Below are 16,761 nucleotides of genomic sequence, written 5' to 3'. Positions count from 1 at the left end.
AAGCTCAGTTTTCACAGAATCAGCGTTACTTGTGGTCTTCCGAGAGGAAACAGATTCAAAATACATCTTACTGTACCAGGACCAGCAGAAAACAACCTGGCCCTTTCAACAAAGTGCCAGAAAAAAAATTTGAAGTATACAAGTTATGCAGCACTTGTATGGCCTACTTTTCAACTGTGTCAGCCCACATGGTGTGAAAGAAATAGAGGGAAGAAAATGTGCATGCTATAAACAGAAAACTTTGAGGTGTGTGAGAAGTTCGTGTATACACTCGGCATCTTGTTTAGCTCTGTCTGTCCTTTTCTTCCTGCCTTTCCCCAGACCAGCCTTCTCCTTTCTGTACCACAGAGAGGGTAGTGGATATAAAGTACGAAATAGTCTACCTTCTTCCAATAGGCTCCCCTAACTACGCAGTTAGAAATTCAGCCTCAAAACTCTGGAGTCACTTGTGATACTGAAGCTCTAGTACCTGTAATGTTTAAATAGAATTGTAATTTGTGGAGAACTGAATAATACATTAGAGAGAATGTTCTGCCTTGTTCTAGAGAAAAGACATCCGGAATAAAATCAGAAGAAAGCATCTTGGAGAATTCTGAGATCTTGATACTGGAAGGTCATCATCTCGCAGAAATGGATGTAAACACGAGGGAATGCAGTAACTTCATTTTTGCTGTGAGTTGATCTTAGCTGGATGCTAGCTGCTTACCAAACTTCTTTATCACTCTCCCTCCTCAACTGGACAGGAGAGAGAAAGTATGATGAAAGGCTTGTGGGTCATAATAGGACAGGGAGAGATCACTCAACAGTTACTGTCATGGCAAAACAGACTTAACTTGGGCAAATTAATTTATTGACAATCTAATCAGAGTAGGATAATGAGAAATAAAATGTAAATCTTAAAACATTTTCATCCTACCCTCATTTCTTCCTGGGCTCAACTGCACTCCTGATTTTCTCTGCTCTTCCCTTCCTTGAATGGCATAGGAACATGGGGAATGGGGGTCGTGGTCTCTGCTACTCCTTCCGTCTCCATCTCCAACACACGTTGTCTCTGCTACTCCTTCCATCTCAGGGGGAGGACTCCTCACACTCTTCCCGCTCCAGTGTGGGTCCCTTCCACGGGGTGCAGCCCTTCAGTTACAGACTGCTCCAGTACAGGTTTCCTATGGGGTGCAGCCCTTGAGTTACAGACTGCTCCAGTACAGGTTTCCTATGGGGTGCAGCCCTTGAGTTACAGACTGCTCCAGTACAGGTTTCCTATGGGGTCACAGCTTCCTTCAGGTATCCCCCTGCTCTGGCGTGGGGTCCTCCACGGGCTGCAGCTGGAGATCTGCTCCACCGTGGACCTCCATGGGCTGCAGAGGCACAGCCTGCTTCACCATGGCCTGTGCCACATGCTGATGGAGAATCTCTGCCCCAGTGCTTGGAGCACCTCCTTCCCTCCTTCTTCACTGACCTTGGTGTCTGCAGAGCTGTTTCTCTCACATATAATTACTCTTCTCTCCTGGCTACTCTTGTGCAGCAGTTTTTCTCCCTTCTTAAACGTGTTACCACAGAGGTGCTACCACCATCACTAATTGGCTCAGCCTTGGCCAGTGGCTCTGTTGGACACAGGAGAAGCTTCTAACAGCTTCTTACAGAAGACATCTTTGTAGCTCCCACCACTACCAAAACCTTGCCATGCAAACCCCATACAGTTCTATAGTGATGTAGGTTCTGAATTACCACATACAGTCTGAGCTTAAAAACCTACAAAAAGTAGTCCTTTGAATGCTGCCTCAATCAGACAGCTTCAGTTGCTTAAGTTGAAGGCAAGAGCTTTTGTCCGTGAAAATATTCTCTATTGTAGTAAAAAAGATGAAAGCTTAGGCTTTTCATCAGTCTGCTAGAGTGTCGTGATTTAAGCCCAGCCGGCAACCCAGAACCACACAGCCGCTCGCTCACTCCCCCCCTTTCCTCCCCCTGCTCCCAGAGGGATGGGAAGGAGAATCGAAAGAATGTAACTCCCATGGGTTGAGATAAGAACAGCCCAGTAACTAAGGTATAACACAAAACCACTGCTGCTACCACCAATAATAAAAAAAAAAGGGAAATAACAAGGGAAGAGAATACAACTGCTCACCACCCACCAACCGATACCCAGTCTGACCGAGCAGTGGTCTATCCCTTCCAGGTAACTGACCCCAGTTTATAAACTGGGCATGATGTGCTGTGGTATGGAATACCTCTTTGGTTAGTTTGGGTCAGGTGTCCTGTCTCTGCTTCATCCCAGCTTCCCCTCCTTCCTGACAGAGCATGAGACTCATAAAGTCCTTGGTCAGAGTAAACATTACTTAGCAACAACTAAAAACATTGGTGTTATCAGTGCTGTTCCCAGGCTGAAAATCAAAAACACAGTGCTGCAGCAGCTACTAAGAAGGAGAAAAAATGATTGCTACTGCTGAACTCAGGACACAGAGGCAGTATGTTGAGGCCATGAACAAATACAGAATAAACAAAACTAGGATTATGAAATCCTTATACTTTCAATCTATGTCAACATGAGAAAATGCTATTAATCTGCTGAAAACACTTTAGTGTCACAGAGTAATAACAATTTCTCTTTTTTTTTTTCTCTCTATCAAACAGCAGTGCACTTGTGTAATGTCTTATTCCAGTTTGTGCATGCATTAGGAGACTACAGAGTGAGCATCAAATATAAGGCCATTGATCTGGACACAGAGTTTAAAAGCTTCTGGACAAAATAAGAAAATCCTGTAACTGAATCATTGCTGTTAAAGACTGTATTTTAATAAGTGCTCAGATACCAACTTTGCCAAGCCTTTTTTAGTGTCAGGATTATTAAATGGGAGCTGATTCATATGAAAATCTTACTCCCTTTTTTAAAAAAGGGAATAAGACTTTTAAAAAGGTGGACTTTGTTGCTAACATTAAACATCTGGCCTTATGGCACCAGAGAGAGAGGGAGAGGTTATTCTAGTCTACCTTTCTGTTACTGCAGGACTGATAGTTATAGCATATTATTTTCAGGTGCTTTGTTGAGCCAGCTTTAATTGTATATATTTTAAAATACAGCTTATACTTTGTTAAATATGCTTCCTAGATAAAAATATCCAGAATATTTGAATTAATTAAATTAAAACCAAGGCCAAATATAATAAAGAGCAAAAGTTCCATGCAAAATCCAGTACTGGAGGACACATGAATTAATGAGCAGTAGCTTGGTGAATCTTTAATTTGTTTGGCCATTGAAGGAAAAACCTGTTAGCCAGGTCTCAGTTGTGCTTTTGCTAATCATGTTCCTACTCCCACACATGCATGTTCTTTGACTGATATAACTTCTCTAAAGTATTTAGAATCATAAACTCATAGAATAGTGTAGGGTTGGAAAGGATCTTAAGGTCATCAAGTTCCAATCCCCTTGCTGTGGGCAGGGACACCTCACACTAAACCATGTCACCCAAGGCTCTGTCCAGCCTGGCCTTAAACACCGCCAGGGATGGAGCATTCACAGCTTCCTTGGGCAAACCATTCCGGTGTTTCACCACCCTCGCAGTAAGGAACTTCTCCCTTATATCTAATCTAAACTTCCCCTGTTTAAGTTTTAACCTGTTACCCCTTGTCCTACCCTTTAGACTACAAACATTTCATTTACATATGCAAAAGTTAGTTTATTTCAAACTGCAATTATTTGTGATGGTAGTATCATTGCTTCCTTTTAGATTCTATGTGCAGATTAACAGAACGCATTATTTAGCTCACAGTCAGCGTCTCTTTTCCTTTGCTTATTTTTATACCATATTATTTACTTCATTTATATGTAATGTAAGTATTAGTTATTAATGTGATTTATTGTGTTCTGGAAAATCTGTTGCTGTCAGTAATGCAGTATTGCGAAACTGGAAAGTCTAGATTACACTGAAGCTTGACAGAAAGCCAGGGTGTTCAGCAGTTGGCTGGATACAGATAAAAATGAGAGAGGAGTAAATTCTGTGATGTGCCTCTGCTTCCCCATAGAAAGGCATAGTCGCTGTCCTTGAAGAGAGTAATTAAAAAAAACAACCAAAACCAACAAAAAAAATGCATTCTCAAAAATAACCCACCCACAACAAACAGCCAAAACCCCAAACCCAACACGCCGACTAATGAAAAATAAAGAAATTTAGAATCACAGAATGGTTTGTGTTGGAAGGAAACTTTAAAAATATATTTCCAACCTCCCTGCTGTGTGGTAGGTATATCTTTCATTAGATCAGGTTGATCAGAGCCTCATCCAACCTAACTTTGAATACTTCTAGGGATGGGGCAACCTGTTCCATTGCTGCACCATTATAATAGTAAAGAATTTCTTCCTAATGTATAATGTAGTCTACCCTATTTCAGTTAAGAACCATTACTCCTTGTGCTATCACTACAGGTTCCGTTCTAGCATTTTTTTTTTTTTAATCTCTTTGTAGAAACTCTTTTGGGCTGTCAGAAAAACAGGCTATTTAGCAGTGAAGGTACTATGCTATTTTCTGTATTATAAAATTTAATATTACTTTTTAAATGATAAACTGAGAATTTTTTCTGGAGCAGTTTGATTTTTTTGATTGAAAAGATACAGCATAAAATAAATATGACAGTGTAAAGGAAACACAAAAATTAAAACCCTGTAACTACCCAAATAATGCAGTTTGCACAAATCTGATTAAAATAGACAACTACTTATCAAAGCTTTATGCTGAAGGCATTAGACTTTTCAATTTGTTCCATAGTAAATGGAGTTGGGCTTAAGCTTCCTGTCTTTTGATGTGTAATGGATGACTTGGTTTTTGGCAGTTTTGTTGCAATTTGCTTTGATGAAACCAAGTTCTACATAATTTGCTAGCTTCAGCACAATGTCAGTGCTTAATTTTTGCCAGAGAAAATACAGTATAGTCCATTGCCAAAACCAGATAAATGAACAGAACTGTCAACTATAAAAAAAAGAAATAAACTGTTTCTTCCTGTCACCTTTTAGGTAGTGCCCACAATTTATGCTTTGCTAATTATTACCTAATTTGAAACAACAGTTTGCATAAAGATCTACGTTTATAAAAGAACAAAATATGTACACATTCACATATATTTAAAAATTTAAGCAAAGTAGTAATGTTTGTTTGGAGATCTCAGAGAAGCAACATCTTTCCTTTTGTGGGGGTGTTTGAAAATGTGGGATTTGGCCTGAAAGTCAGAACACTTACTGCTCAGCATTAGCTTCCCTGATACAGAATTGTCGTAGAATCCAGCTTGAGTCCTTGAAGTAGGGATACTCATATATCTTCAGACATTTTTGGTGAAAGTTATAAATGACTAGATACATGTCATATCTTGTAAAAGACTGCAACACATAAAATTCACAGGAGTCCCTACTTATGTTTGCGCCTGAATTATGCAAATCCCCCTGTCAAACCATAGAGGGTCTAATTGTAATGAGTTACCTTTGCACTGTCCCTAGGGATACACCTTTCCATAGGTCAATTTCATAGTAACTAAATAGTAGTAAAGTAAAAAATGTCCCAGTCTAAATGTTGACTATGCAGTCTTAAGCAAAAAATTAACCCAAAACCTGAAAGGTTAGAAGCTAGAATCTCAGTAGTGAAGAGTTGAGCACTTGTGCAAAATTTCAATATGCTTTAAGCTAAATGATATGACTTGAGAGTAATAATTCAAAATTAGAAGAAGGGAGAAAGGAGAGGGGAGAAAGGAGACTGTAAGAACTCTCAGGAGCAGACTAATTGTAGCACATAACTTGGTTGTGGGAGATGTAGCATGTTCCTCTATCTGAAGGATATTTTATTACTTACACAAAATAGAACATCTTACATGAGAGGAATTGAGGGAGGTGCAGTGGAGGTTCATGTCTTCAAAAGCAGATGTTAACACCCTCATCTGATTTAATAAAAATAAAAAAAAATCTAGTGCGTCTTACGTAAAAACTCTTCCTACTGACCATTGCTCTGAAATGGACTTTCCATCTCTGATAAAATTCTTATCCCTCTACATGTATGCTTCCACTGAAGTGTTTAATTAATAGATTTTTTTTTTCTTTAAAATATGCTACTACCACACATAAAACTATTTTGTCTGGAAATTTCTAGGAGGACAAGTGGATTCAGTCATCATATATAATCATATATATTAAAGCTTTCTTAATTTCTTGGTATTTCTGTGAAGAAATGTACAAATTTATCATTGCAATCTGAAATATCTTTGTGCTAGTCTCCTCCATTTTTTGGGTCATATGCATCTTTAGAAAGGTATGGATTATGTGAAGCAATATATATTGACAGTTGTTCTTCTCCTGAAGAGTTTGATTCTAAGTACCATTGTACCTTACTATTATAGTATATGTTGTTGTTCTTTATTTAAGCATGGAAAAAAACTACAGCCAGTAATTTCCTGTGGTAAAAAAAGTGGTGGGAGGATTATTGCTGTAAATTTAGCATACAGTACACCTGGTGGTAGATTTTGAATGTAGTAACTTCTTAGAGGTTTTTATAGTTTTATTTCTTTTTTTTGTGTTTAAATTACTGTATAGACTGCACTATAAAGACTAAACGATCCTGTGAAAGTAGGCAATGATGTTCAAGACCACCAGCTTTGTAACATGTAATAACCGATTTTGTCAATAACACAGATTCAAAAGCATTTACCAGGCCTAAGTCTATATTCAAATGTAACATTTTAACACATTTTAACACCAGTGAGATTTCTTCATGCTAAACTCATGTTTAAACCATTAAAATGATTAATTTGATCAGATTTTATTGCTTTCTAATTTATAGCTGGATGGGGTGAAAAAAATTATGGTGGTGATTTTATTTTTTTTTTATGAAATCAAAATGTTCATATTATCATGTCTCTGGAAACAGGGACATAAGCTGAAATGACAGACCAAGCTGCTACAACTTCTCAGGACTCATGATAAGCTACCCTGAAGGGTGAACTACAAATAATACAGAAGATATTAGTTTGATTTGTTTGGTTCTCTTTAATAATAATACTTGTTTCACTGAACATAGTTATGATGCAGTTGTACAGCTATAGCATTTCTAGCAGTTTACAGATGAGGGCAAAGTTTCTACAAGTCCATCAAGAGACTCAGTAAGAGCTTAGCTCAAATACTTCTCGTCTGCATTTAATCTTTTTTTTGAAAAGGCAGTAGTTCCCAGATACCTCTGTTTATAAACAGTTTATGGTGCTCTCAAAAATAGTAACTCTGCCACACTTGGGTGCTTTTACAAGTGCTAGAATAGCTTCTTCAGGAGTCTTGGGGCCTCAATATAAAAAGAGTAATTTTCTCAAGCTAGTGGACTGAGAAATTTATAATTTAGAATGGTATTTGACCTTTTTATTACTTGGTACCTCTTGGATTGCAGTAACAAGCAAAAAAAGCAGGATTATATATATAGGTTGTCCCCCCCTCCCATTAAATAAGAGAGGAAGAAAAGCCCTTTTAAAAGCATGTAATTTTTTTTTTTTTATTTTTTTTTATTTTTCATTCTTCCCCCCCCCCCCCCCCCCCCCGGTTTCAGAATGCATTCCTTAAACTCTAATACTAACACAATAAGTTCTAGTCTTAAGTTTTGGGAGAAACCTTTAAAAACATGAACTCTGCATAAGTGAATGTACTGTCCCCTGTTGCTTGCAGGGAAGCAGAAAATGTTTAATGGAAAGTTAAAATTGTTACATTCTTAAATGAAGGGTAAGACATAAATTCAGAATTCTGAAGCAGTCAAGAGGAAATGTTGATAGGATTTCTGTTACATTTATATATAAGAAAGTTTTTGCTTAGAAAGTGTAAGATATCTCTAAAATGTTAAATTCTTGAAGGGCATTGGAGGACTTGATTTTTTTCCGCCTTCATTCTTTTTCATAGAATCATAAAATGGTTAGGATTGGAAAGGACCTGAAGATCATCTAGCTCCAGCCTCCCTGCCATGAGCAGGGTTGCCTTACACTAGACCATGTCACCCAAGGCTCTGAACTTCCCCTGTTTAAGTTTAAACTCATTATTCCTTGTCCTATAGCTAGAGTCCCTGATGAGGAGTCCCTCCCCAGCATCCCTATAGGCCCCCCTTCAGATACTGGAAGGCTGCTATGAGGTCTCCACGCAGCCTTCTCTTCTGCAGGCTGAACAGCCCCAACTTCCTCAGCCTGTCTTCATACGGGAGGTGCTCCAGTCCCCTGATCATCCTCGTGACCCTCCTCTGGACTTGTTCCAACATTTCCATGTCCTTTTTACGTTGAGGACACCAGAACTGTAGACAGTACTCCAAGTAGTGTCTCATGCTGGCAGAGGGGCCTGGGATTGCCCTGGTCCAGAAGCCTGTAGCAAACGCCCACAGTAATGTCCCTAATTGCAGATCTCCCTGGCTGCACAGACTTGCTTTTTTTCAGATTGGCAGGTTTGAGAAGGTTAATTACTGACTACTGTTTTTTTGCAAATAAAGGGGCTGTGCTTAAATTCTGTTGAATCACACAAAGAGCTCTGTTCTGGGAAAATACGTAAAACAAAGTTAACATGGTCCAGACAAGTGCTCTACATGTTCAGCACAGTAGTCATTTGCTTCTAATCCACCAAGAAACTGGAAGAAAAATAAAACAGCTTGCGCTGTTAATGTACAGTTTGCGGCTCCACTGCCAGTGTTAAAGCACCTGTCTCAGGGTTGCCTTGTCTCTGTGTCACCTACTCTAACAAAGGCTTTGCTCATTCAAAAAAGCCTGTCCTTCTGGTCATGGAATAGCCCTGCAGCATGTACTTGTTATTAGTGACATCCTACAGTGGCTCTAGAAGTTAGGAAAAAGCTGCAGCTTTCAAGTCAGGTATGTAAGCAGATAAGGATGTGTGTTTCATCTTCCTGGTATTTAGTATACCTGGAACCATGGTAAGAAACCAAACTATGAATTGAGAAATTGCTTAAACAAGAGATCTCCAAGAATACATAGGTGCCGCTGGCAGTCATGTTAATGAATCAGTAGGTGGACTTCCTTTCTGAGTCAGTAGTGTTCAGTTGCTTTGGCACACTTTTACATAGGTCTTTGTCATAAGATTGTTTTGATCAGAGAGGCACTCTGAATTTTTAGGCAGTCAGCAAAAGGAATTTTAACTTAATTTAATGTTTGAAATTATGAATGCTGAAACCTTTTTCTCCCAGCTCTGTCTGGGAATCAGATAGGAAGCATGTTAACGAAGCTGTTGAGAAAACAATTTGTTAGTACTTGATACTTTTTTTTTTCTTGTGCAGTGTCATCACTAGAATATAAATACTCTTCATCTGCAGATTTAGTATAAGCATTTGTCAAGTAATACTGGATTACATTTGATTTTCTTCTTGTGTTTTTCCACTTTTTGGTCTGGTGCAGCGGATGCATGTATGTACAGTGAGCTGGTTCAGTGGAGGGGGGAGCCCATTGGCAGAGCCCGGGGTTGATGGGATCTTGGTTTGGTGCAAAACCAGATAGCCCACCGGCTGCTGGTACTCTTTCATCTAGCACATTTTCCTTCACTCACTGAAATAGAACAACAGCAGTGTCTTTAGGGGAGGCTGAGCATCAAGGAAGTGGGTCTGGTGTTGCAGCTGGGCCTACAGCTGGGAGAGTGACACTTTTCATCCCAGACTTATACTGCTGTTACATCTAAAAAGCATGTGTTTAAAAGATAATTTCCCTGTATCTTGCTTTCAATTTTTCTGCTCTAGAATCGATTCTATAAAGGTGACCTATTTTAAAATAAAACATTTTTTGAATAAAGCAACATAGGATGGAATCTGTGTAGAAGATCAACAGTAAGTAGAGTTAGAGGACAGAGGGTAGGAAAGCACACGGTAAAAAAGGGAAGAGGATTTATACTTCAGTGGGGTAATTTACTTGGCCAGAATATCAGTCAGATTCTGCACTACTTGCTCAGAGAAAACCTTTTTATTTCACAAAATCTGCTGCTAGATTTTTCCCTAGTTCATCCAAGGTATACTTTTTTTTTCTTCTAACACCTAAAAAATAATTCCATAAATCCAGTATGTACTTGTACCTTCTGCTTATTCATTCTGTAATATTTTAAAATGTGAACTAAAACTTCATACTAACATAAAGAGTTGGAGTTGCAGCATTATCTCTTATAAATTTCTATGGCCAGGGTATGTGGTTACCTGGTGGTTTGTCCAATTTTGGTTTTTGGTGTTTGCTGAATAAATGTCCTTGTAGTTCCTCAGAAAGAGAATATAGCCAGGCTGACTCAAGCATGCAGAAAAGGGGAAAAAATATGTACCACCTGACAGTTAATGAGGCAGAACATAAGCTGAAGTTATATGTTCCTCATTCTCCACCCTCTGTTTTTTATGACTGTGAATAAGACCATTCCAGAATGAAACTCAGTAGCCTTTACAGTCTTACACCTTCACAAGGGACCATGTAAAGCATGCAGGAAGACAGGCAGTTTGCTAGGTCTCCATCCTCAAAAATGTGTCGTTAAGAAGCATGAGAATGCTGATGGGAGATAACACAGACTAGCAAAGCCAGGTAAAGAAGCAAAGACTCTGGACCCAGAGGAAGGGATGACTTTCAAAAGTCTTGGAAGGAGTCTGTAAAAATAACAAGGACCTGACATAGCAAAAAAAAAGGTCAGGTGAGGTAACAGCTGGTTTCAAGGATAGATTTAGTGGTCACTGCTGGATCTTTTTTAAAAGCAAGGGCAGTAAACAAGACTATTAGGGAATGTAACACTGGAAGTTGGTTCTGCAAGCCTTTAATCATATGATTATATGATTTTTATCTTCAAACCATATTAAAAAAGCTCATAAAAATGCTTTCAGTGTCAGAATTATAGCCACATACCAACACAGAAAAAAATCCGTGTTTGCCAAATAAATCAGTCTTTGAATCCTTACAGAGAAACTGCTCTTTCCATCATACCCCTCAAAAAAAAAATAGAAAAAAAAACCCCACAAGTAAAGGTTTGTTGTGTAAAAATAACTATGTACCTTTGCTTGCTACATCATTGTCTATGTCACTGCTTGCTACAGAATTTGTTTTCTGTGTTGGTCTTTAGTGATAGTTGCAAATCATTGATCCCATTTCATACCGCACATGAATTTCTCATCATTTGGCACATGATGTTGAATCATAATTCCAGATTAACAGTACTCATACCATCCACATTTTCTTTATGATTACAGTATGGAGATCACCAGTGCCTGTAATTAATGGTATCAAAGGCTTCCGTGCCTTTCTCTGAAATAATAGTGTGAAGAAACCTTCATGTAACAGTACAGCCTTGTAGCAAATTGTGAATCAAGATTTAACCTGTAGTAAATATAGCATTTAACTGTTTACACAGATTTTACATAATATAAAAGGAAAACTTATGCTCTCATTTTTAAAGGAGCAGAAACAACTATATGAACATTTGTTCAGCTTGCTTCCAAAGCCTGTCACTCTTAACATAAGTGAATACTTCCCAATGAACCAAGACTGCCACAACCCTGAACACTTGTCTGCTTCAGTTTTATCTGCTCCAGTGAAATTGCTAAATTTTATCACCTAATTATGTAGAGATCTTGTATCTCATGATTAATGACTGTGTCAAAGAATTAATTGGCAGTCTTTTCAGTTCAAATTAGTCTAAAATCCAAAGAGCTCACATCGTCTATGTTGCTGTGAGAAACTGAGAGTTCTGATTGGAATTACATTTTCAAGTAGCCACTGGGAAAGTATTATGATGGTCTTATTTTCTGTTTTCAGGTAAGCTGAGGTATATGCTCTTGTATAGAATTATCAGACAAGTCTGTACAATGACTAAAATTTAGTCAGTACTACAATTTACAGTCACTTCTTAGACTTGCTCTTTCTATAGTTTTCTTTGGTACACTAATTAAAGGCAGCTTTTTTGTATTCACAAATTCTCATATAAAGCTGGGTGATTACATAGGTTTAGATTTATTTCTAATGATCAAAAAAAGTCAATTTTTTAGTCTCCAAAGCAGATTGCTATGAGAGATGTTTTCCTCTGGCTATCAGTCAAAACTATCAATTTTGTCAAAATGACTGAAGGACAAAACAATACCAGAGAAAAGGGAGAAAAAAACAAGTTTACAAAGGTGACTTTCAAAACTACTATGTTGTTTAACTTCATCAACAATAGTTATTCCCCTTCCTATTTAGCATGGGTTCCTCGCATTGATTTTGTTCATTGATGTCCAGGGTTTGAAATTTTGTTCAGTTGCCACAAAAAAGCCTCAGATGTAGTTAAGAGTAAGCTGTGCCTAATCACTGAGTAGACAGTGTGACTTGAGGTACAGTGAGCTTCTGCAAATTGTTGTGCAAATCTCTGAAGGTATAGTGGTCCCTATTAAACAGAGTCATGTTGTTGAAGGTTACCTCTCTTTAGAACAATCTGGAACAGTTACAGATTTTCCTAGACGTACAGTAGAGTTAGACGGATGAATAGAAGGCTTCATTCACTGCCATGTCTCAGCAGTTGATATACTCTGTTCTGGAAAAGAAAGTAGAAATACTATAATTCTGGAAATGATCTTTACATTAAAAAATAAATAAGGTAATGTTAAATGGAAGATGAGGGCTGTAGTGTTGAGTACTGCAGCAGAAAACCATTTTTGCAATTAGATGCATTTAGCAGTGATTCTTTTCCTTTCTGAAGACTGTGTGTTGTTTTCATACTGTTTCAAAGTACGTTTCTTGACAAGCATTCTAATGCTTGATTTTTTTATGCTAAATGATTTGACCATCTCTTCTTCATTCAGTCTTTTTCTTAAATGAAATTTTATGAGGCTTTACTGAAGCCAGGAGCTTTTGTTTTTGTTTCAGAGAATAATTCCACAGCTGCATCCTCCTTTGCTCTAGTGTGAGTTCTTGTGACTAAGAACCTAAACAATTGAAAGGGAGGTAATTTTTCTGTGTTTGTGGAGTTCTGCTATTTGAAAATTTAGGAATAGTAACAGCAAATTTGAGTAAACAAACTTACCAAACACATTCAATCAGAAAACCATAAGAAGAGGAAGTGTAGCACCTTTTTATTAGTACTTCTCTAATTCCTCTTCCAAACTCTATTGACATAACTGTCTGTCATGTAGGTTCATGTTAGACTCTAATGTCAAATGACAGGAATGTGGTGATTCCTTTCGTCTGACATATGATCTAGCATCAATTTGAATGTTTAAGGTAAATAATTTCATTAAATATAATTATTGAAGTGATCCATTCACAAAGAAATGTAGTTCCATTTAGTTATTTCTCATGACATGGCGATAAAGCTTGAAAGTTCTTTTTAGCAGTGTTAATATATATATAATAGTGTAACAAAAACTATGGATTGCAGGATAAGGCCTAAATTCTCCAAAAGTCCACATTTGCAACTTTATTCTTTCCTGACACCATTTGCTAGTCTCTTTTTACTCCAAAATGTCCAGAAATACATTTCTGGTTTCGATGTTTAAAAAGCACATCATCTTCTTTACGCTATTATATTACTATTTTCTGGCATTTTTGCCACCGTTCTTTGGTTTCTGTCTTGTTTTTTCCTTTGATGTTCTTATATGTTGTTGTTCATTTAACAAATTGCTCATGAGAGTACAGTATATTGAGGTAAAGAGAAGAGCAGCAGTGACATTAGTTTGCTTGGGTTTGGGATTTTTTTTTGTCTTAAACAAATACCAATTAAGAGATAGAAAATAGCTAATTTAAAAAGACTGCATAGAATCATCATAGAGTCACAGAATGGTTTTGAAGGTACCTTTAATGGTCTAGTTCCAACTTTCCAACTCCCCTGTCATGGGCAGGGACACCTTCTACTAGACCAGGGTGCTCAAAGCCCCATCCAACCTGGCCTTGAACACTTCCAGGCATGGGGCAGCCACAGCTTCTCTGGGGGTTCCTGGAACAGGTGTGTTCCAGGATCTCATCACCCTCGTAGTAAAGAATTTTTTTCCTAATGTCTAATCTAAATCTCCCCTCTTTCAGTTCAAAGCCATTCCCCTTTGTCCTGTCACTACAAGCCCTTGTAAAAGGTCCCTCTCCAATTTTTTTGTAGTCCTCTTTTAGGTATTGGAAGACTGTTGTAAGGTCTTCTCAGAGCCTTTTCTTCTCCAGACTGACCAAGCCCAACTCCCTCAGGCTGTCTTCATAGAAGAGGTGCTTCAGCATTTGCCCGTATATATATTTTTGTTACATTAAATTTCAGTTCTGCATTATGGCATTCCATATACAGAGGTGGATTAACTGTTGGCAAATGATTACTTTTTACGATAGAGACCTTATTTGATTTTTTTTTTTTTGCAGGTGATTAATTTCCCTGATGTTGAGCTTTTGTAATTAGATTATCTTCTAATTTAATTATGCATATTTTGTTTATTATTTTGGGGGAATATCTTGTCACTTTTATTTTTTCCATAAATTAGTGCACTTTTGTGCTTTTCGGTGTTTTCTGCAGAGGTTGATATTTTTTTGTGTAGGCACTATGCAAGAAAATGCTAAAGTCTTTGCTTGCTTCTTTATCTCACTTACCTCTATCACGTTCTTTATCCAGAGGTGGGAAGAGGTATTACTATAACAAATTGTTCCACCTGAAGTTATTTATTTACAATTACTCATCTGGAGATAAAAAGCCTTCTGTCACAACTGAAACATGGGAACAGAGAAACAAAAAAATTAATTATCATATACTGCATTTCAGGGCATGAAACAATAAGCAGAGTCTTTCCCCAGGCCTAGCACTGGGGGTGGGATTGTGATTAATCAACCAGCATTATGAGTGCTGCTCTCCTGCTGTGTTGTATATGACAAGAAGACCATGCTCTAGAGCTGTGAAAGAGAGCACATTGTGATAGAAAGTACTGCAGGTTGGGTGTTTTTTGTTGTTTTTTTTTTTTTTTGTTATTTAATAATGAAATTAAATACTGAATTGGAAAAGTTGCAAACACTTCAGTTGATCATATTTCCAGGCACTCTCCCAGCAAACCTAATTAACTTCAAGCTACAGAGTGCCATTAACAGATGGTACTTTTTGTCTTGTATTTTTTCACTAATTAGAAAATCTCAGTCTTTATTGATTGAAAAGAAATTTTCATTTTATTGTCAATATGTCAGTGGAAAGTCGAGGGGAAAAATACCACTTTGTATAAAGAAAAAATAGAGCTGAAATAGTAACATATATTACAAACATGTGCAGAAACAAACATAGCAAAGATACTTCATTTTTAAAAATTCCTTTTTAAAATTCTTTTTAAAAAATTTTTCCTCAAATGAGATTGGAAATGTGTGGATAACAAAAGTGCATTAAGATACTAATTTTCTTTAGTTTATTTTTTGCTTTGATTTTTCATATTCCTGAGTTTGATGTCTACTCTGATGGTTCCTGAATTTTGATCCCACCATACCCCTTTAATAAGAAAGACTCTTCTTAATTTCAAGCAGTCTGCCCAAATCAGAGGTAGTCCTTTAAAGCATATGTAAGGGAGTTGAATCTCTTATTGGAGAGAGAATAAAATGCAGGTGGTGGCAGAGAGGCTGAATTTGCTAATTTAGCTCACTGTGATTTTATTCAGAGATGCCACATATGCTACTAACAGTGACCTGTTATGTTAATTACTTACTGAGGTTATATAGTTAGGTACGCTCACAATGATTCTGGCCTTTACCATGCATCTTACCAGTACATTCCAGGTTAACACTCAAATTATTCTTCTGATGCCTAAATTCAATATATGGGAACTGAATATGTGGCTTAATACTATTATTGAGGCAACAGTAGAGGTTTCAGCTGTGCTAGATCCATTGCAAACACCTGTAATGAAAGATAGCTGTTGCCCTAATGAGTTGACATGCAGTATCCTTGACAAATGAAAGCAAGAGGAAGAACTGGAAGCCCGGAGAGGTCAAGTAACACCCTTTAGGTCGCACACCATGTGAGTGGCAGAACTAGGGACAATAACCAAGCCTTCTGATTACTCATGATCATCATCTGGAGCTCATGCTGACCTATTTTAGTGCTACCTTTTGTTTTTAAAATGACCTCTGTGCTATGAATCTTCCTAGAGAAGTTCACTGGGACTTTACTGTGTATTGGTTTATCAAATAGTCATTTGTCATTTCCCTGCACCTCCTTTTTGGATAAACTTTAGCTTTTCTTGGTAAATTGTAAGTCTATATGAACTTTGCCAAAGGGAAAAATTTATATAGCAGAGTCTCTTAAAGCTTCCAAAGTTTTCCGTACTCTTTTTAACACATGTGGGTACCTAATTTAGTTATTATAGAATTTAATAGCCAGTTAACTTTTCAGTTAACTCCTTATAGTGTAACAAACATAAAGAAATTCAAAAAGTAGAAAATGTAATTGGAAGGATATATCTTGCATGCAAACATTTTCAAGTCTGCATTTCTGAGAATTTTTTCAATGTGGCTATCAAAGTTGCAAAGTTTGGATTTATTAATTTAATTGCTTCAGGGTCAAAACTAAGTTAGTAAAGGGTTTTCAGAGTTGTGTGCGCTTTATTTCCCTGAAAGATGGGGTTGCTCACTGTCTAGCTTGGAGGTGCTTAGTTCCTTCTAGAACCGGATGTTAAATCCTAGCTGACATTCAAAGTGTGGCAGAAATAGTAGAAATGTGGTTTTGAGGGAGGTTTTAAGGTTTTTTTTTTGTGTGTGTTTTTTGTTTTTTGTTTTTTTTTTTTAAGTCACCCTGGCACCACCTGCCTTTCTGTGTGCAAAATGGCAGGATCAACAAGT

General features: G+C 37.5%; 1 protein-coding gene across 37 annotated transcripts in view; it reads left to right on the top strand.

The window, feature by feature from the left end:
- KCNMA1 (potassium calcium-activated channel subfamily M alpha 1) overlaps positions 1-16,761 on the top strand; it is a 485,636-nt gene that overhangs the window by 201,207 nt on the left and 267,668 nt on the right. The gene's annotated exons all lie outside the window — the stretch shown is intronic.

Source organism: Pezoporus occidentalis, unplaced genomic scaffold, assembly GCF_034315485.1.
Source record: "Pezoporus occidentalis ecotype Australia unplaced genomic scaffold, CSIRO_AGI_Poc_V1 ctg101, whole genome shotgun sequence".
NCBI classification, from domain to species: Eukaryota; Metazoa; Chordata; class Aves; order Psittaciformes; family Psittacidae; genus Pezoporus; species Pezoporus occidentalis.
Note: the sequence above shows the minus strand (reverse complement) of the source record. Positions and strands in the feature narration are given on the sequence as shown.